This window comes from Schistocerca americana, chromosome 8 (genome assembly GCF_021461395.2).
Source record: "Schistocerca americana isolate TAMUIC-IGC-003095 chromosome 8, iqSchAmer2.1, whole genome shotgun sequence".
NCBI lineage: Eukaryota > Metazoa > Arthropoda > Insecta > Orthoptera > Acrididae > Schistocerca > Schistocerca americana.
Genome location: NC_060126.1, coordinates 186,087,868 through 186,107,242, shown reverse-complemented (window position 1 = coordinate 186,107,242; position 19,375 = coordinate 186,087,868). Strand labels below are relative to the sequence as shown.

The 19,375-nt window shown below is 43.2% G+C and overlaps 1 protein-coding gene across 2 annotated transcripts in view; it reads left to right on the top strand.

Moving 5' to 3' along the window:
- The window catches only part of LOC124545051 (probable G-protein coupled receptor Mth-like 1), a 399,074-nt gene that overhangs the window by 239,992 nt on the left and 139,707 nt on the right, over positions 1–19,375 (top strand). The window lies entirely within an intron of this gene.

The following is a 19,375-nucleotide window of genomic DNA, read 5'->3' as shown; positions in this document are numbered from 1 at the left end:
AAGAAGAGTGTGTTTGCTCAAGGCAGAGCCGCATTTGCAAAATTATTTAATAGCAGTTTCGTACTATTAAAAATCTAAAACTATCAGCCTACAAATCCTAAGGTCAAAGATTAGATCTGTACTCGGCCTTAGGATTTTTTCCTGTCATTCATCGCTTCTTTCATCTCCGTATGTGAAAAACGCAAGTTGCTCCGTGGCTCTAGTCCAAGTTAGACATCAGGTCTTCCGGTAATTAACTAGGCATATCAGCTCAAAGGCCGCAGAAAGGCAAAGGCATAGCACCTCCTCTACCGTTATATCTAGTAGTACAAACTAAATTTCGGTCTGAGGACAACTTTGCTCTACTGTTGCTTGTCCCGACGTTCTCTTACTTTCAACAAATCACTGTTTCTATTTTCCTTGATATACAATACGTTTCAAACCAGCTTTCTCATTCTTTGTAGATGCTCTTTGCTTAACGATCTTATATTAGCACATATTTGGTTTCCGAAATGCTACCTCGTGAGTGTCCTTAGAGCTGTAGAATACACCACGTCATTATCGAAACTTACTTGGTAGCTGGTTTGAGTCTAATGTGACTTCTAAAATGACTCTTAGGTCTCTTCCTTTTAAGTTCATTTCAAGCCAAGTGTGTGTGTGTGTGTGTGTGTGTGTGTGTGTGTGTTTCACCACGTTTTATGAAGTTAGAGAACATTCGACCATTCACGCATGTTTTATGTCACGACATGCCACAGTTTGGTCCGTTGCCTGAATTCCTCTTCAGTGTTTTGCGTAACACAACAGTAGTAATAATAAAGACGACGTCTTCCTTGTTGTTCCACTAGCATTATTTATTTACCCACAAACAGGCCTTCGGATTATTAAGCCATCATTACATGCAACTGAATGTCGCAGCCACAGGCAAATTTCTTGGACCTTAATATACAGAGTAGCGGAAAAAGAAAGCACATTTAGTATTTACATAAAAACAACAGCTACCAATACTCCATATAAGACTTGGCATCTCAACTGTAACAGTTTTCTTGAAAGACGTTCTTTTCTCTCGGAACTCTATGGTGTTAGATCATACGGTAAATAAAATTAATCTTTACGGCCTATACAATACGTATGATTTCTCCGTAATAATTACAGTTACAAAGTAGACCGAAAAGCTTCTTGTTCCATATTCTAGAAATTAATATCTAGAAAATATCTAGAAATTAATACTTAGAAATTAATATTAATGTTTTGTATCATTGATTGCAGGCTTGAGGGTAATGTGGGGCAGAAATATCTGGAGGTACTACAGTGGCTATAAAGGCATCGTGACTGCCACATTTAGGACACGGTAATCAATGAAGACACACGCTCCCCCGGATAACTGTGCTTGCCTACATGTGTTTGCGGTAGCAGCCGATGGTATCTGCTGTGTCATTAGCGTAGACGATGAGGTGTAGCGGTTTCTATACTCGCCCTACCACGTACTAGACGAGTATCGGGGAAGCAATATAGAGTCGTGTAACACTGAAGGCTGGTATTTCATCAGAGCCCGCATCGTTTATCAGATGACTTGATAAAGATGATCCGCAGCCCTAAGGGGCGTCGAGTTGGCTGTAAAAAATAGAAACTATCGGTGCGCTCTGGTAAATACGGGGTGTCTCAAAACGAATATCCGGGTTTTCGAGATTTGTAGCATTTATTACAGTCAACTTATAATTGTAAAAATACATCCGATGAAAGCGCAAATGAAATGGTTTCCCTTACACGTGTTTAGTGTGAGCGCCAATCATCACATGGCATACATCGAGTCGATAGGCGAGATCTTCTCAAACCTTGATCAGTGTGTCTGGAGTAATTGTTGCAACAACTGCTTCAGTCCGGTTTCTTAAGTCGGGTAGATCAACAGGTAGCGGAGGTACATACACATCATGCTTTGTGAACCGCCAAGGGTAAAATCACAAGCTGTCAGATCGGCTGAATGTGGACGCCACGCAAAACAAGCTCTGTCATCCGACCCTTGCGGACAATCCAGCGGTCGGGTACAACGTCAGCTAACAAATCGCATACTGGGTTATGCTGGTGCATCGGCACACCATCTTGCTGCCAAATAAAGATCTGTGGATCAGGTTTTTCCAATTGAGGAAAGAGCCGTAGTTCTAACACATAAAGATAACAAGCACCAGATACACTTGCTTCACTGATAAAGAAATGCCTCTAAACTTAACGCGGCTATAAGGCACAAAAACACACGTGATTTAGGAGAATCTCGTTCTAGCTGTACCATACCGTAGGGACTTGCTGATCCAGAGAAGAGCACATTATGTGTGTTCATATTTCCATATAGGTGAAGTATCAATTCATCACTGAAGAGGACACGATCCAGAAAATCTTCATCGCCATGCAGTAATATTTCGTTTTGGTACTTGTAGACTCGATATCTGAACACTCATAATGAAAAGTGCTTGTGTTGCTCTTTTATTTGGCGTATTGTTTACAATTGTAAGTTGAATGTAATAAATACTACAAAGCCTTAAAATCCGGATACTTATTTTGAAATTCCCTGTACGAGAGATCCTCGAATAAATCTTTCGTCCCGCAACGGAGATCGCTTTGTTTTGAAACATCTTGCCAGACTGAAGCTGTGCGCCGGACCGGATTTAGAACCGGATGATTTATCAAGGGACGAGTCACGACCCAGCCTCACAACTGTACTTTTGCTGGCACCTCTCTTCCATCTGCCAAACGTCGAAGAAGCTCTGATGTACGCCCCGGTGGAACTAGCAATCGTATAAGAACGGACAACGCGGAGATATGTCTTAGGCATGGCCTAATTTTGGGTCTAGAATGGATCTTTTACTCTGCGTCTTAGGTTAGGGGAGTCCTCTTACTGGCGAAAGTGTTGAGTTGTGCATGGATAGCTCGTTGGCCAAGTTTTGCAGGCCGATTGGAACTTTTCCTCTGACACTAAACAAAATGCCTATTTCTAGGTTATCGGCTATTTCACATTTTTTCTCACCAAAGTCAGGGCACACGCGTACATGAATGAATTGAGTTTCTGTTGTTCAAAATTAGTTCTCCACCAGCGCAGAATTATCTGCGTGCTATTATCGAGACTATTTTCATGAAGTGGTACCCCTGAGCTCGTGCAAATGTCGTGATTACCGCCTCGAGCTGCTGATAAAATCCTTTATTTAACAACCACTTTCGGTCGACAGATCTTCATCTGATTCTTAAAACCATATATACACTACGTGATCAAAAGTATCCGGACACCTGACTGAAAATGACTTACAAGTTCGTGGCGTCCTCCATCGGTAATGCTGGAGTTCGACATGGTGTTGGCCCACCCATAGCCTTGATGACAGCTTCCACTCTCGTAGTCATATGCTCAATCAGGCGCTGGAAGGTTTCTTGGGAAATGGCAGCCCATTCTTCACGGAGTGCTGCACTGAGGAGAGATATAGATGTCGGTCGGTGAGGCCTGGCACGAAGTCGGCGTTCCAAAACATCGCAAAGGTGTTCTATAGGATTCAGGTCAGGACTCTGTGGAAGCCAGCCCATTACAGGGATGTTATTGTCGTGTAACCTCTCCGCCACAGGCCGTGCATTATGAACAGGTGCTCGATCGTGTTAAAAGATACAATCCCCATCCCCACATTGCTCTTCAACAGAGGCAAGCAAGAAGGTACTTAAACATCAATGTAGGCCTGTGCTGTGATAGTGGCAAGCATAAAACAAGAGGTGCAAGACCCTTCCGTAAAAAACACGACCACGCCATAACACCACCGCCTCTGAATTTTACTGTTGGCACTACACATGCTGGCAGATAACGTTCACCGGGCATTCGCCATACCCACACTCTGTCATCGGATCGCCACATTGCGTACGGTGATTCGTCACTCCATCCAACATTTTTCCACTGTTCAATCATGCGATGTTTATACTCCTTACACCAAGGGAGGTGTCGTTTGGACCGCTACGGTCGCAGGTTCGAATTCTGCCTTGGGCCTGGATGTGTGTGATGTCCTTAGGTTAGTTAGGTTTAACTAGTTCTAAGTTCTAGGGGACTAATGACCTCAGCAGTTGAGTCCCATAGTGCTCAGAGCCATTTGAACCATTTTTTTTTGAGGTGTCGTTTGGCATTTACCGGTGTGATGTGCGGCTTATGAGCAATCGCTCGACCATGAGATCCAAGTTTTCTCACCTCTCGCCTAACTGTCATAGTACTTGTAGTAGATCCTGATGCAGTTTGGAATTCCTGTGTGATGATCTGGATAGATGTCTACCTATTACACGTTACGGCCCTCTTCAACTGTCGGCGGTCTCGGTCAGTGAACAGACGAGGCCGGCCTGTACGCTTTAGTGTTGTACGTGTCCTTTCACGTCTCCACTTCACTATCACATCGGAAACAGTGGACCTAGGGATGTTTAGGAGTATGGAAATCTCGCGTACAGACACAAGTGACACCCAATCACCTCACCACTTTCGAAGTCCGTGAGTTCCGCGGAGCGCCCCATTCTGCTCTGTCACGATGTTTAGTGACTACTGAGGTCGCTGACATGGAGTACCTGGCAGTAGGTGGCAGCACAATGCACTAATATGAAAAACGTATATTTTTGCGGGTGTCCGGATACTTTTGATCACATAGTGTAGCATCATATTAGGCGAATACAAACTGATTGACGTCAGACAATAAAACCATGAAATTGTCAATTAAAATAATACTGTTATCACATCGTAAAATACACTGTCCACTCACATTAATGTGACCGCCTGCCACGTTCTCCAGTGTGGACCGCTGCTAGATGAACAAGAAGAGAATCAGTGAGTTTGTGGAAGGTAACAACAAGGGGGTGTGGAGTCATGCCGACTCCAGTGCGGAGCCAGCTGCTCTAGGTTTTTCGGTTGAGGATCCATATTGCGAACTGTCCGATCGAGGTGTTTCTACAGATTTTCGATTGGATTTACATCCGAGGACTATAGTAGCCAGAGGGGTACGATAAACTCATCCTGGTGCTCTTTAAATCGCGCACATACATTGCAAGCTGTAAGACACGTTGCATTGTCCTGCTGGTAGATGCTATCGTGTTGAGGAAAAACAAACAGCATTTAGGCGTGGACATGGTCTCCAAGAATAAATACATACTTGTGTTGATCCAGTGTATCTTCCAGAATAACGAGATCACCCAGAGAATGCTACAAAAACATTTCCCAGATCATAACACTCCCTCTTATGGTCTGGATCCTTCCTACGATCGTTGCAGGATTTTTGCTTCCAGTCCGATAGAGCATAAAACGTGATTCATCTGTCACTATTGAATGAACCTCCAGTTGCGATATCGGAGTGAAAATCGAGCCTTCGTCGCCGATGAACAAAAGTGAATATTCGTGCATGAATCAGGCCCCCGCTTTGGAGCCCCATACACAGCGACGTTCCCTGATCGGTCATTGAGGAGACATTGTTGGTAGCCCCTTTGTTTATCTGGACGGCCAGTTTCTCAACAGTTGCACGTCTGTTCGCACATGCACATTCAGCAGCCGCCGTTCACTTCTGTCATTATGGCCTGTGGTGCACCTCAGTTGCCTTGGCGCTGATTTTGGACAGCGTCATTTTGCCATGCGCGATATACTTTGACCATGGCAACAGGCGAAAAGTTTTAAACTTAAGTTTCGGAAATGCATCCACTCTTGCTTCGACAGCGAATGATCAGGCCCTTTTGGGAATCAGATAAATCGCTCCGCACCCGCCTTACAGCGACTGCACTTTCCGCGTGCCCCCCTCCCCTGACAGGCTTTATGTACCCTTCACTGCCAGTGCTTCCACAGGTCATATGAAAGTGTTTATCGCGTATTGACGCCGAACATAGACGGTGGTCAAATTACTGTGAGTGAGCAGTGTAAGTTACGTCGTTATTATACAGGGTGATTCAAAAAGAATACCACAACTTTAAAAATGTGTATTTAATGAAAGAAACATAATATAACCTTCTGTTATACATCATTACAAAGAGTATTTAAAAAGGTTTTTTTTCACTCAAAAACAAGTTCAGAGATGTTCAATGTGGCCCCCTCCAGACACACGAGCAATATCAACCCGATACTCCAACTCGTTCCACACTCTCTGTAGCATATCAGGCGTAACAGTTTGGATAGCTGCTGTTATTTCTCGTTTCAAATCATCAATGGTGGCTGGGAGAGGTGGCCGAAACACCATATCCTTAACATACCCCCATAAGGAAAAATCGCAGGGGGTAAGATCAGGGCTTCTTGGAAGCCAGTGATGAAGTGCTCTGTCACGGGCTGTTATCAGCTGCAGACAGTGCTTGAACCAATTTCAGACGATAAGGTTTCATAACTAACCTTTTTCGTAGGACTCTCCATACAGTTGATTGTGGAATTTGCAGCTCTCTGCTAGCTCTGCGAGTCGATTTTCCTGGGCTGCGAACAAATGCTTGCTGGATGCATGCTACATTTTCATCACTCGTTCTCGGCCGTCCAGAACTTTTCCCTTTGCGCAAACACCCATTCTCTGTAAACTGTTTATACCAACGTTTAATACACCACCTATCAGGAGGTTTAACACCATACTTCGTTCGAAATGCACGCTGAACAACTGTCGTCGATTCACTTCTGCCGTACTCAATAACACAAAAAGCTTTCTGTTGAGCGGTCGCCATCTTAGCATCAACTGACGCTGACGCCTAGTCAACAGCGCCTCAAGCGAACAAATGTACAACTAAATGAAACTTTATAGCTCCCTTAATTCGCCGACAGATAGTGCTTAGCTCTGCCTTTTGTCGTTGCAGAGTTTTAAATTCCTAAAGTTGTGGTATTCTTTTTGAATCACCCTGTATAATCTGTGCTAGGCAGTGCACTCTTATACATCAGCACTCGGCATTAATACTGTGCGCGGATGCCGTTTATATTACGATACGACGACTGTATTTATTTTCAGTCACAGATTCATGGTGTCATTATGATGTCAATGAATTTATGTTCGCTTAACATGATATTGTACATGCTTTTAAAAGCATGATCATGGTCTGTAGACCGAAACTGATTGTTAAATAAAGAATTTTATCAGCATCTCGAGGCGGTAGTCATGACATTTTTCAAACTCTCGAGACAAGTTAAGAATTGTAAATTATGATGAAGTGTTCTCATTCAAACTAGTAACACAATCGCCTGACGGAGTAAGCAAAATCTTATAAGAGTTACAAAGAAAATTGACTTATAATGCAAACTGTTTTGACAATATTATGAGAATGCGACCGACACAAAAATATCGCTTTGCTAAAATTACTCATATAATTTAAATATCACGTGTTCGTTTTCTTGTAACACACCTGAAATATTTATTTAAAATAAAATATTCAGTGAAAGTTGTCGCAATCCTGCTGTTTCATTTCTCTAGTTTACTTCTAAGACCAAGTTAAACAATACATCACCATAGTATAGAGAAAATGCAGACTGTTTTGACAATATTATGAGAATGCGACCGACACAAAAATATCGCTTTGCTAAAATTACTCATATAATTTAAATATCACGCGTTCGTTCTCTTGTAACACACCTGAAATATTTATTTAAAATAAAATATTCAGTGAAAGTTGTCGCAATCCTGCTGTTTCATTTCTCTAGTTTACTTCTAAGACCAAGTTAAACAATACATCACCATAGTATAGAGAAAAAATGTTCTGTAAGAAGAAGTAAAATCAGTTTTTTGTTTAAAACATTATATTCCTGCGGACACAAAACTTGCACTGGTATTGTCATGTTTTCTTTTTTATTATTTGCTTAATGTAAATAATGTTAAGGGTGCATTGATAATGGTTAACCTTTTTAAGCATTTCATCAACATTTGTACAACTTTGTAGTTTATTGTAATTCAAAACAATGACAGATTCTAGTAAAAAACAAAAAATGGTAGTTCGGTGGGTAAGAGTTTTGTCCACGGAAGGCAATGTTACTGGGTTGACTACCGGTCCATCTGCCAGGAAGTTTATCGCCGGCCGAAGCGAAACGGGTGGTAAATTAGTTAACACGTCGTCTTCCAAGCAGCTGTTGGATAAGAAATTACTTAGATGGTATGCTTTCAGGTTATAGTGCAGGTGACCATTTCATTTTGTTCCTCAGTGCTTTGGTGACTGACCTAGTTGTACAGATACTGCGAGCGGTGATCTAAGAAATCCCACGCAAAGGTCGTCGGCCGGAATATACACTGGAAAGAATCAGTCATTATGGGGAAACCTCAAAAAACAATTTGATAGAGGGGAATCTGAGGGGAGCCTCGTCAACGTCAATATCATTGATAGTTGAGCTGTACCTCTGTATTACGAGATTAAGGTACTGAATAGACCATAGCTTGGTTGAAAGATAGATCTAAGCCATGAAATGACGTGATTTAGCAGTACCGCAGAAAAGCTAAATGTGAATTATCAGACAGCTATTTGAGTCCCGCCCTAACGAATAAGAGACTGTCTATATCTGTACGCCGCATGTCACTACAAATTCAAGAGGATACTTTTCGTCGTATTGTACGTTAAGCGTTCCTCGCCGCTCCTCTCACGGATGGAACTAGTGAAGAATGGTTGGTTGTATGCTTGCGTGTCTTAAGCTTAATGGTCTCATCAGCAGAGATACGATGTGGCGGAACAGCGGGGGATGGGAGGGGGAGAGGGCGTGGGAGGAAGTAGGAGACAGACGTTCTTGAAATTCCCAGTCGAGCCATATTGTGCTTTTCCTCGACAACTGAATGCCTGGCAGAAACAAAGCTCCATCCGAACTACAGCTTGCTACTAGAAAATATAACCTTTAGTAAATGTCAGGTTTTAGTAGGCACGTAGAGCTTGGAGAAATGTCTTTGTTTTTCTTTCTTGTAGGTGTAGAAATTCAATATGCAACAGACCTTCTATCTTCAAATATACAAGAGACTGCATGAGCTAGTATTGAAACAATTGATAGTTTATTCTGACTTTCCAAATGTCTCTTATGTAAATGGTCAAATGTCGTGCAATATGAGGGTTTATCGAACGATTATTCTTACTTACAATTGCATTTCTTTAATTTTATTCACGAAGAGTACACATGAAACAAAGGGGGTATGAGTAATGAAAATCAGGAAACACGTAGTGTTTTAAGCATCAGTTTCCAGGTATATGTCACAGTTTCTGCTTTGAGAGTTGTGTAGAGCATTTAAAGACAGCAGGTATAATGTTTATGAGCGTCGTAATATGGTGTTGCGACTTTTTAATTGACCTGCTATAACAGGTTGTTTCATCGGAAGGCTAACATCGCGCAGCACAGGACATTTCCATTTCTCTGTTCCCAAACCATTTTCTTTTCCTTCTGCAGCTATGCCAGTGCAGATAAATTGCATATACATTACACGATTATGGCTGTAAAACTGAAACTTCGAATCCTATCTAAAGCACACTGCGTATCTAGTGGCACGCTTCTTTTGATAACATTTTATCTATAGTAGTAAAACACTTTAAATCCTCAGCTTTCATTTCGATGACTGTGCGGTTATTTTATTCTGATATGCCCTAAAGGCATGTGGGTAATCTACTTTTATTCTCTTTCTTAACTTTGTTATACCAAAATCTACATCACATTGAAGTTGTGTAGAGTCTGACACAAGGAACTTACGTTGAATTTCCTCAAACCAGCTGCAATTGCTCGTCTGCAGACAGAGTCCCAGTACTGTCAAATTCTTATTTATCTTATTCATCATACAATATTGATTACTGTCATTGAGTTTCTTCACAGGCATCATTTTTCCAGTAGAGTAAATATATTCCTCTGAGCCATTGCTCTTCAACTAGATGGGTACCAAGTCTTGCTCGGGTATATATTCCGATTTGTTAGTTCATCTCTTCCTTCCTCCTCTCTCTCATCCGCCTCCCTCTCTCTATCCATCTCCTCTCCCCTCTCTCTGTCCATCTCCTCCTCTTTCCTTCCTCTGTCCATATCTTCTTCCACCCTGTCTTTGTCCATCTCTTCTTCTTCACTTTCGCTGTTCCCACTCCCCCTCTCTCTGTCCATTTCTTCAGCCACCATATCTGTGTCCATCTCCTCCTTCTCCCTTCGTACTGCAGTTTCGTTTTCGTGCAGACCTTTTTTTTTGGTGTCATAGCTCCAGAACTATTTGTCGTACAATGGTATAATTTTGCAGGTGCATTTAGCGGTATATGTGGATGTTGTATGCAAAATGTGTTGCGAAGAGAGCTAGTACCAACGAAGCAATAAATTTAAACGTCATGCATGATGCGGCAATTTTGAACGCCTCTCAGTGCTTATGACGTCATATCTCGTGAACTATGTGTAGTCTGATGATACAATTTTGCCGGTACACACATCAAAAAATGTTTTGAATCACCTCGGTTCCAAGAGTTCAGGAACCTGTACAGAAAATTGGAATAGAGGTCAACATTTCCTCGTGGAATGACTGGAATTGATCGTCTCTCGGACCCCCTCCGTCTAATAGGCGCTGTTCATTACATCTTTGGACGGGTTTAGTGATGTCACTGAACAGTCAAAGGGACTGTGTCTGTGATACAATATGCACAGCCAATGTCTATCTTGAGGAGCTATGGGAACCGGGGAGATGCAATACTTTTATTGATGTGTGTATGAGAATACTGTCTGCAGAATGTGGCGCGAATACAGTTAGTAGTAATGAAGTAATAAAATAAAACGCCCTGCCTGATGCGACAGTTTTACTGCATGAACAGTTAAAATGTAGTAAGAGATAAACTTTTTTTACCCCTCATCATTTTGTGGGCTTGTCAGCGAGTAAAAGTTACCTACAGGTTTGAAATTATGTTTAAAGTCTGTTGCAAATCACTAAGTGCTCTCATTTGTTATTAATTTCCTAAGATGGCATACTGTCGTATTAAAATACACTATCGTGCGATATTTCTGGCAGAGCCTACTGCTTTGTTTCATTACTGAGTATACCGTCTTGACTGACTGACAGTTGGCTGTCAAATTGCCTTGGCCAAAGAAATTCCTATTACAAGGTGACTTTTTTTAAATAAATCTTTGGACTCACTGTCCGGTAGGACACCATCTTAGGCAATTTATAACACTTGTAAGCAAGCATTATAAATATGGATTCTTATATGGTTATATCACTTGTTATGTATTTCACTGTAACCGTCTAATCTGCTTTCAGAAAACACTTGATATTGGCACTTTGAAGCCGAAATCATGATTGTGTAAGTGTAAATGTAACACTGTAAATAAACGACAGTCTAATGGCGGTAATGACTTTAAATGGCTCTGAGCACTATGGGACTTAACTTCTGAGGTCATCAGTCCCCTAGAATTTAGAACTACTTAAACCTAACTAACCTAAGGACATCACACACATCCATGCCCAAGGCAGGATTCAAACCTGCGACCGTAGCGGTCGCGCGGTTACAGACTGTAGCGCCTAGAACCGCTCGGCCACCCCGGCGGGCTACTGACTTTAAAGAAATATATTATGACTGTGGCCCCGCATTATGAAAAAATTATTAAAAGTCAGGGTTTGCGCAACGTGAGGTACATTTCTTTTTCAGTGTCACACCCACCCTTTTGATGGGCAGGTGGTTCTTACCCCCGAGGCGATTGTTTTCAGACGATGTGTGACATGAAACTCCGCTGCAGAGAGAAAATCTCATTCTGGATGTGTGACATGTCTACCAAGGTTGGCTGAAACGGTCCAATAGTTTAGGAGGAGATGTGGAAGATACATACATACATTTTTACAATATGTGTGGATTTGTTTCATTTATATACGCTACATTTTCTCTTATTCGCTTTGTTTCCACTGGCAGCCGCACTAGCTATGTTAGACTGAACACTTGGTGAAAAAAACGTACTCCACCTGCTAGCGAGAAACGTAAGCTACCTTTGGCCGCCAGAGCAATCCTTATACGTGCTCTGAGTTGCAATGGGCCATTTTTCCACCCAAGCTCGTGGGCGCACGAATCGCGCACTTCAAAACAAACTTCAGCTGCATCCTAGCGGAGAAAAATATACGCATGATCCTCTGTAAACCAACGACAGATGGAACCGCGGCAAGTGCAGTGCGCGTTAATCATTTGCGATCGTCGTTTGGGAAAACAGGGAAGATTAGCGTCTCATCGAATCAGCTTGCGATTGGGATCGGCCCCCTCTTCCACTGAGCCACTCATATTTGAGTTTGTCAGGATCAACAAGCATGTGACCAGTGACACTACTCTTCTTTCTTTACGTTCGATGCCTGCTGTTATTTGGAACAGAAGCGGATCCCGTATCTTTGAAAAGAAGTTCTGTTTGAATCGTACAAGCGTATCGTAACTATGTGTCATAGAAACATTGCGCCTTTGGAGCAATAAATCGAAGCATACTATTTATTGCCTAACGTTTTCTCCCGACGCATTATTACTTCCAGATAGTTGCTCGCAATGAATGATACTAATAATTGTCGCACGGGAGGCAAATCTCATTGGAAAAAACTTCGGGGTGTAGCTTACAGAACCTATCTTCGATCAGTATTGGAATATTGCTCGTCAGTTTGGGACCCGTATCACATAGGATTGTTAGAGGAAACAGAGATGATACAAAGAAGAGCAGTGCACTTCGTTACAGGTGCATGCAGTCAGCGTGAAAGCGACACAGAGATGCTCAGCGGAGTCCAGTGGCAGACACTGCACGCGACGCGTTGACCATACGGTGTGATCTACAGTTCCGTAAACGTTCGTTCCTACGAGATAAAACCAATACATTGCTTCCTTCTACGTATATCTCGCGAAAAGGATATAAAGTAAAATTAGAGCGACTGGAGCTGCACAGAGGTTTGCCAATAATCGTTCTTCCCGCGAATCATTCGCGATTGGAACAGTGAAAGAGGGATTGTGATAGCGGCGCAAAAAGTACCCTCCACCACAAACCGTAAGTTTGCTTGTGGAGCGCCGGCCGGAGAGGCCGAGCGGTTCTAGGCGCTACAGTTTGGAACCGCGCGACCGCTACGGTCGCAGGTTCGAATGCTGCCTTGGGAATGGATGTGTGTGATGTCCTTAGGTTAGTTAGGTTTAAGTAGTTCTAAGTTCTAGGGGACTGATGACCTCAGAAGTTAAGTCCCATAGTGCTCAGAGCCTTTTTTTTTTTTTTTTTTTTTGTGGAGCAGACATGTAAAATCAAGTTATACTTCTTGTGATGCGCATAGTTTTACATTATTTTCACTTTGAGCAAGTTGCGAATCTTTTGACACGATCTAACGAGATATTACCAGTAATATTTATAGGGTAACAGTAGCTCATCAATAACTCTGTCAGCTACGGAGATTATACCTAAAATTATCCGTTACATATTGATATATAACATGAAGAATAACTGGCCTGGCTCACACTAGAAATTACCTCTGAGTTTGTGTATGACTCTTAATCCGGGATAATATGCTGCATTCTGCGTATTAAGAACTTTCTAATACTGTCAAACTTGGATTGATATCATATACAACAAAAGCTCACAGAACAATGTATTAAGCACTTCCTGAAAAGAGCGGACCGACCGTTTTAGGGTGCTGCAGAAGGTGTAGAACCGGTGCCAGCCGGGAAATGCAGGGCAGCGCTGTTTATGTGCCAGTCGCTGGTACAGAATGAGCGCAGTAATATGGATCGACGTGGGGACGTGACAAAATGGTAGAGAAGGATCTGTCGGTTCGGGCTTGTTCATGACCACTACGAAAGAAATTTCCCAATTTGTTGGTGGACTAATGCGAACTCTTCAGTGTGTATACAAGAAATGGTATACTGCTCGTGTCCATCTTAACACGGACCAACAACAATGTTTTCCTCACATGACAGATAAATGCTTCCATCCATGAGACAGACAACCATTCACAATTGCCGCTTATACACTGTGTAAAGTATTTAATAAATTGTGGAAAGTCGTGGTCGCAACTTAATTTATTGACGCGTTTCTATATTTCATCATCAGAACATAGCTGTGCTAAAAATAAGAAGGAAATACAGAATAAAATGCCACAGAACAGTTGTAGGCACAATGGCCAGCCGTTGCATCAGTAGTTACAAGATGGCGTTGGCAACTAATCATGATATATGGTTTGTGGTGCACCCATCTGTGTGGTTATCAGTATCCGTACAAATTCCCAATCTTTTCACTGTCTAGTCTCGCCACTTTTCCCGAAAGATGATGAAATGATAACGACAACGCAAACATGATGAAATCGTTTGTCATGACACCGAGTCACCAGGTGGCGAATATCCCCGACCCGGCTAGGAATCGAACCCAGGACCCTGTGGTCTAGAGGCAGCAACGCTACCCACTACACCACGACCTGCGGACGTGGGCAACTAATGCAGCGCATAAATGACTATCGCAAAATGTAATCAACAGGAGATTATACACTGAATCGATTATGCACTTCTTTCTTTCACTGGTGCCATGTCCCGCGCTGACGCAGGGTCTGCATTGTTAGGAACGTATTTGGGAAGGTTAATGGAAAGGGGTGGCTGGATACCCTTCCTGCCGCCACCCCGTACCCCCAGAGACGGAATTAATGTACCCCTGCTGTCTGCGTCGAGTGTAATTAATGGAATAGTGTGAGCGTGTTCAGATGTCTGCGAGTCGTGTAACTGAGGCGGAACGTGGGGACCAGCCCGGTATTCACCTAGCGGGATGAGGAAAACCGCCTAAAAACCACTACCAGGCTGGCCGGCACACCGACCGACGACGGTAATCCGTCGGGCGGATTCGATCCGGGGCCAGTGCGCCTACTCGAATCCAGGAAGCAGCGCATTAGCGCTCTCGGCTAACTTGGCGGGTATGAATCGATTATGTGCTATACAATGTTAAAACAATGGGGAAACATGCAGGCACAGTATTTAAAAAATTATGTAATATACAGAATATAAATTAATAATGTAATAAAATACACAGATTTCATGTGGATTGCTAGTTGCTACAGTTATTAAAAAAGGAGCAGTATCGCTAGTTCGAGTCGACAATAAACATTGCGTTATTCTATAGTGACAGGATTTTACGTTTGTTAATCGTTACGAGAGCGTGGTATAACGTAATGCCTCCGATTTCTTTATGCGAAAACTCTTAAATCTTTATAAATTAAACAAACGTTATTAACCTTTTACATTTTTATTCTTCATGTCTAGATATTTGCAGTCCACTGCGCTCGAGGGCACCGAATTGTAGCGTGTAACATGCTGACGTATAACGTAACCATGTCAGTGCGTAAAAAACAGCGTGCTGTAATCGAATTCGAATTCCATGAGTTCGTCCACACACGAACTCTGCGACATCTGCAACAATTCGCTGTGATCGGTCACCCTCCGTACAGTCTCAACTTCGTCCTATCCGATTTTTATCTGTTTTTATTTGTTAACATAACCTCCAACATGAACCAGATTGTCCATTTCAGTATTGCTGCTGACTGTGTGTCCTCTTTGATTTTTATCTTCATGAGTATACTGTGGACATTCCCATCTTTTAAGAAGACAACAACTATCTTCATAGGGCTGCATGCCTGGTTTGATGAATAATCAAGCACCCTGACACATCTCGACTGATCCGTTGAATTACCGAATCTTGATCCCACATAAAATGTCTGGGGCCATTAGGAAGAGCAGGTGAAACTGCGAGGTCTCGGATATGCTGTGTAGCATACCTCGAAGATGCTAAAGGTCCAATACCTAGTGACCTACATAGAGGGGTTCGTCTCCGTAAGATCACACAACTTAAAGAGAAATATTTTCGCACAATGCATAATGTCTTATAAAATGAATATTACTATGGCTGGCTTGGTTAGGCATGAAAGTATAGCTAGCACATCTCACATGGATATACACTGTTGGAAAAAAATCGCAGCAACAAAAGATAATTAATGTAGAATAACATAATTTCAGGAAAACATTTCTCTAGGTAATATATATATGATTAACACTGTAATATTATATTAATGTAATTAATATATTTATATGATTAACACTTCAAGGTCACAAGTTAATCTAAAAGTGAGATAAGTCATGGCAAATATGAAATGCTGGTACATTAATAACCAGTGTAATTGCCATAATGTTGAATGCAAGCATGCAAAGGTGCATGCATTGTGTTGTACAGGTGATGGATGTCAGTTTGTGGGATGGTGTTTCATGCCTGCTGCACGTGGTCAGCCAGTACATGGACGTTTAATGCTGTTATTGGATCACGCTGGAGCTGTTGTCCAATGACGTCCCATACGTGCTCGACTGGAGACAATTCTCTGATTGAGCAGGCCAAGGCAACAGGTCAATTACTCTGTGGAGCATGTTGTGTTACAAAAGCACTATGAGAGCGAGCATTATGCTGTTGGAAAACAACCCCTGGAATGCTTTTCACAAACGTCAACACAACAGGTCGAATCAACAGACTGACGTACAATTATGTAGTCAGGGTGGTGGGATAGCCACGAGTGTGTTCCTGCTGCCATATAAAATCGCACTCCAGACGGTAACTCCAGATATAGGTCCAGTGTGCCCAGCGTGCAGACAGGTTAGTTGCAGGCCCTCAACTGCCCTCCTCCTAATCAAAGCATGGCCATCACTGGCACTGAGACGGGACCAGCTCTCATTGGAAAACATAACAAACCTCTACCCTGTCCTCCAATGGGATCTCGCTTGACACCACTGAAGTTGCAAAGTGGAGGTGGTTTGGGGACAGTGGAACGTGCGCTACATGGCACCTGGCAGGGAGCTGTCCTTGACGTAGCCGATTTGCAACAGTTCGTTGTGATACTGTGATGCCAACTGTCGCTCAGATTGCTGCTGCAGCTGCAGTAAGATGTGCCAGAGCCTTTGCCGAACACAACGGTTTTCCTCTCGGTAGTGCCATGTGGCCATGCGGAGCCCGATGTTCTTCCGACTGTACATTCTCGTGACCACCACAGTGAGAAGAGTGCTGTACTGTGGCTACATTCCTGCCAAATCTTTGTGCAATACCGCAGAAAGTGCATCGAGCTTCTCGCAGCCCTATTACGCAACCTTGTTCAGATGCAGTGAGCTGTTGCTAATGGCTTCTTTCTCGCCTTAAATTCATTCTTGACTAACATCAACACACCATGTTCAATCCCAAAGCTAACTAATTCTCACTACCTTTACAGCGTGCATTTAAAGGAAATCTGATTTGCATCCTCAGAGCGGCGCTACCAGGGTCAGTCTTAAGTGACTGGCATTAAACGTGTAGATGTAGAAACAGACCTACCAACTATCGTTTTGTCTCACAACTCCTTCTTGATGTTGAGATTTTTTTTCTACCAGTGCATATTCTTCAGCATTCCTGAAGCAAACGTACTCTTTGATGATCGTGCATCAAGTGATGATATCGACTTCGATACAGCAAGTGTTCTGATTTTCATTATCCAAAATCGGACTGGTTCTGCTAGCGTAGGAATCTCGCCAGTCAACAGCAGCAGACTTTGTGAGTTGTGACCAATAATAATTTAATAAACACGTTCAATGTGTTCCTACTCTCTCAGTTTCGTCATGGTTAACCAATATGGTGTTCCGTGGGAATTAAATATCCAACTCTGGCCAACCACAAGCTTTGCACATAGGCACACATGGGAAATCGTGCCTTGTACCAAAATAATTACTGTGAGCCAGTCATAGATCCTTTTACTCCTGTATGCCATGACTGCAACCGATAGCCAGTCCCATGATCTCAATCTCGGAGTTTTACCTGGGTTTCAGACCTATCTTAGCAAAAAGGATTTCTTCTAGCATGTCGCACAATGCAGTTTTATCGAATGCCAGCCAACCCTATTACATGTTTCCTGTGTGGACACAGGACATGTCAACTTTCCTGTTCTATAGCTGCTCAGGGGCGGCTTTTAGTGCCGAATAAGTTTATGACACTCCGTTACTTTTAACTTCACACCCTTATCGAAAGTGAGCTACACAAAGCCCCACCGGCTGCAGACTAGAAGAAGTAATTAGTAGCACAATCACTGGCCGCAGAGAATACTGTGTGCAGTCTTTATATACCGTTAATGGAACGACTATGCTGGCTATTGGTATGTACATGTTATACACACCAAAAATGTTTTGCATCACCCCAGTTCCCAGAACTGCTGAAGATAGACGTTGACTGTGGGTATTGTATCACAGACACAGTCCCTTTGACTGAGCAGAGACGTCACTAAACCCGCCCAAAGATGTAACCAACCATGTATGAGCAACGCCTATTAGACGGAAGGGTCCGACAGCCGATGAGTTCCAGTCATTCCACCAGGAAGGAGGTACACGGCACATGTGGTCTGTAGTTGAACTATGCCTAGACGGTCATTACCGGCGTTCGATCGCGTCCGCATTGTTATTTTGTGGCAGGAAGAGCTCTCAACAAGGGAAGTGTCCAGGCGTCTCAGAGTGAACCAAACCGATGTTGTTCGAACATGGGGAAGATACAAGGAGACATGAACTGTCATGCCTCGCTCAGGCCGCCCATGGGCTACTACTGCAATGGATAATCGCAACCTACGGGTTATGGCTCGGAGGAACCCTGACAGCAACGCCACCATGTTGAATAATGCTTTTCGTGCAGCCACAGGACGTCGTGTTACGACTCAAACTGTGCGCATTAGGCTGCATGATGCGCAACTTCACTCCCGACGTCCATGGCGAGGTCCATCGTTGCAACCACGACACAATGCAGCGCGGTACAGATGGGCCCAACAACATGCCGAATGGATCACCGTTGAGTGTCGCATATGCCTTCAAGCAGACAATCGACGGAGACGCGTTTGGAGGCAACCTGGTAAGGCTGAACGCCTTAAAGACACTGTCCAGCGAGTGCAGCAAGGTGGAGGTTCACTGCTGTTTTGAGGTGGCATTATGTGGGGCCGACGTACGCCGCTGGTGGTCATGGAAGACGCCGTAACGGCTGTACGATAAGTGAATGCCATCCTCCGACAGATAGTGCAACCATATGAGCAGCATATTGGCGAGGCATTCGTCCTCATGGACGACAATTTGCGCACCCACGTGCACACCTTGTGAATAACTTCCTTCAGGACAACGACATCACTCGACTAGAGTGGCCAGCATGTTCTTTAGACATGAACCCTATCGAACATACGTGAGATAGATGGAAAAGGGCTGTTCATGGATGACGTGACCCACCAACCACTTTGAGGGATCTATGCCGAATCGCCGTTGAGGAGTGGGATAATCTGGACCAAAGTGCCTTGATGAACTTGTAGATAGTATGCTACGACGAGGACAGGCATGCATCAATGCAAGAGTACGTGTTACTGGGTATTAGAGGTACCGGTGTGTACAGCAATCTGGACCACCACCTCTGAAGGTCTCGTTCTATGGTGGTACAACATGCAATGTGTTGTTTTCATGGGTG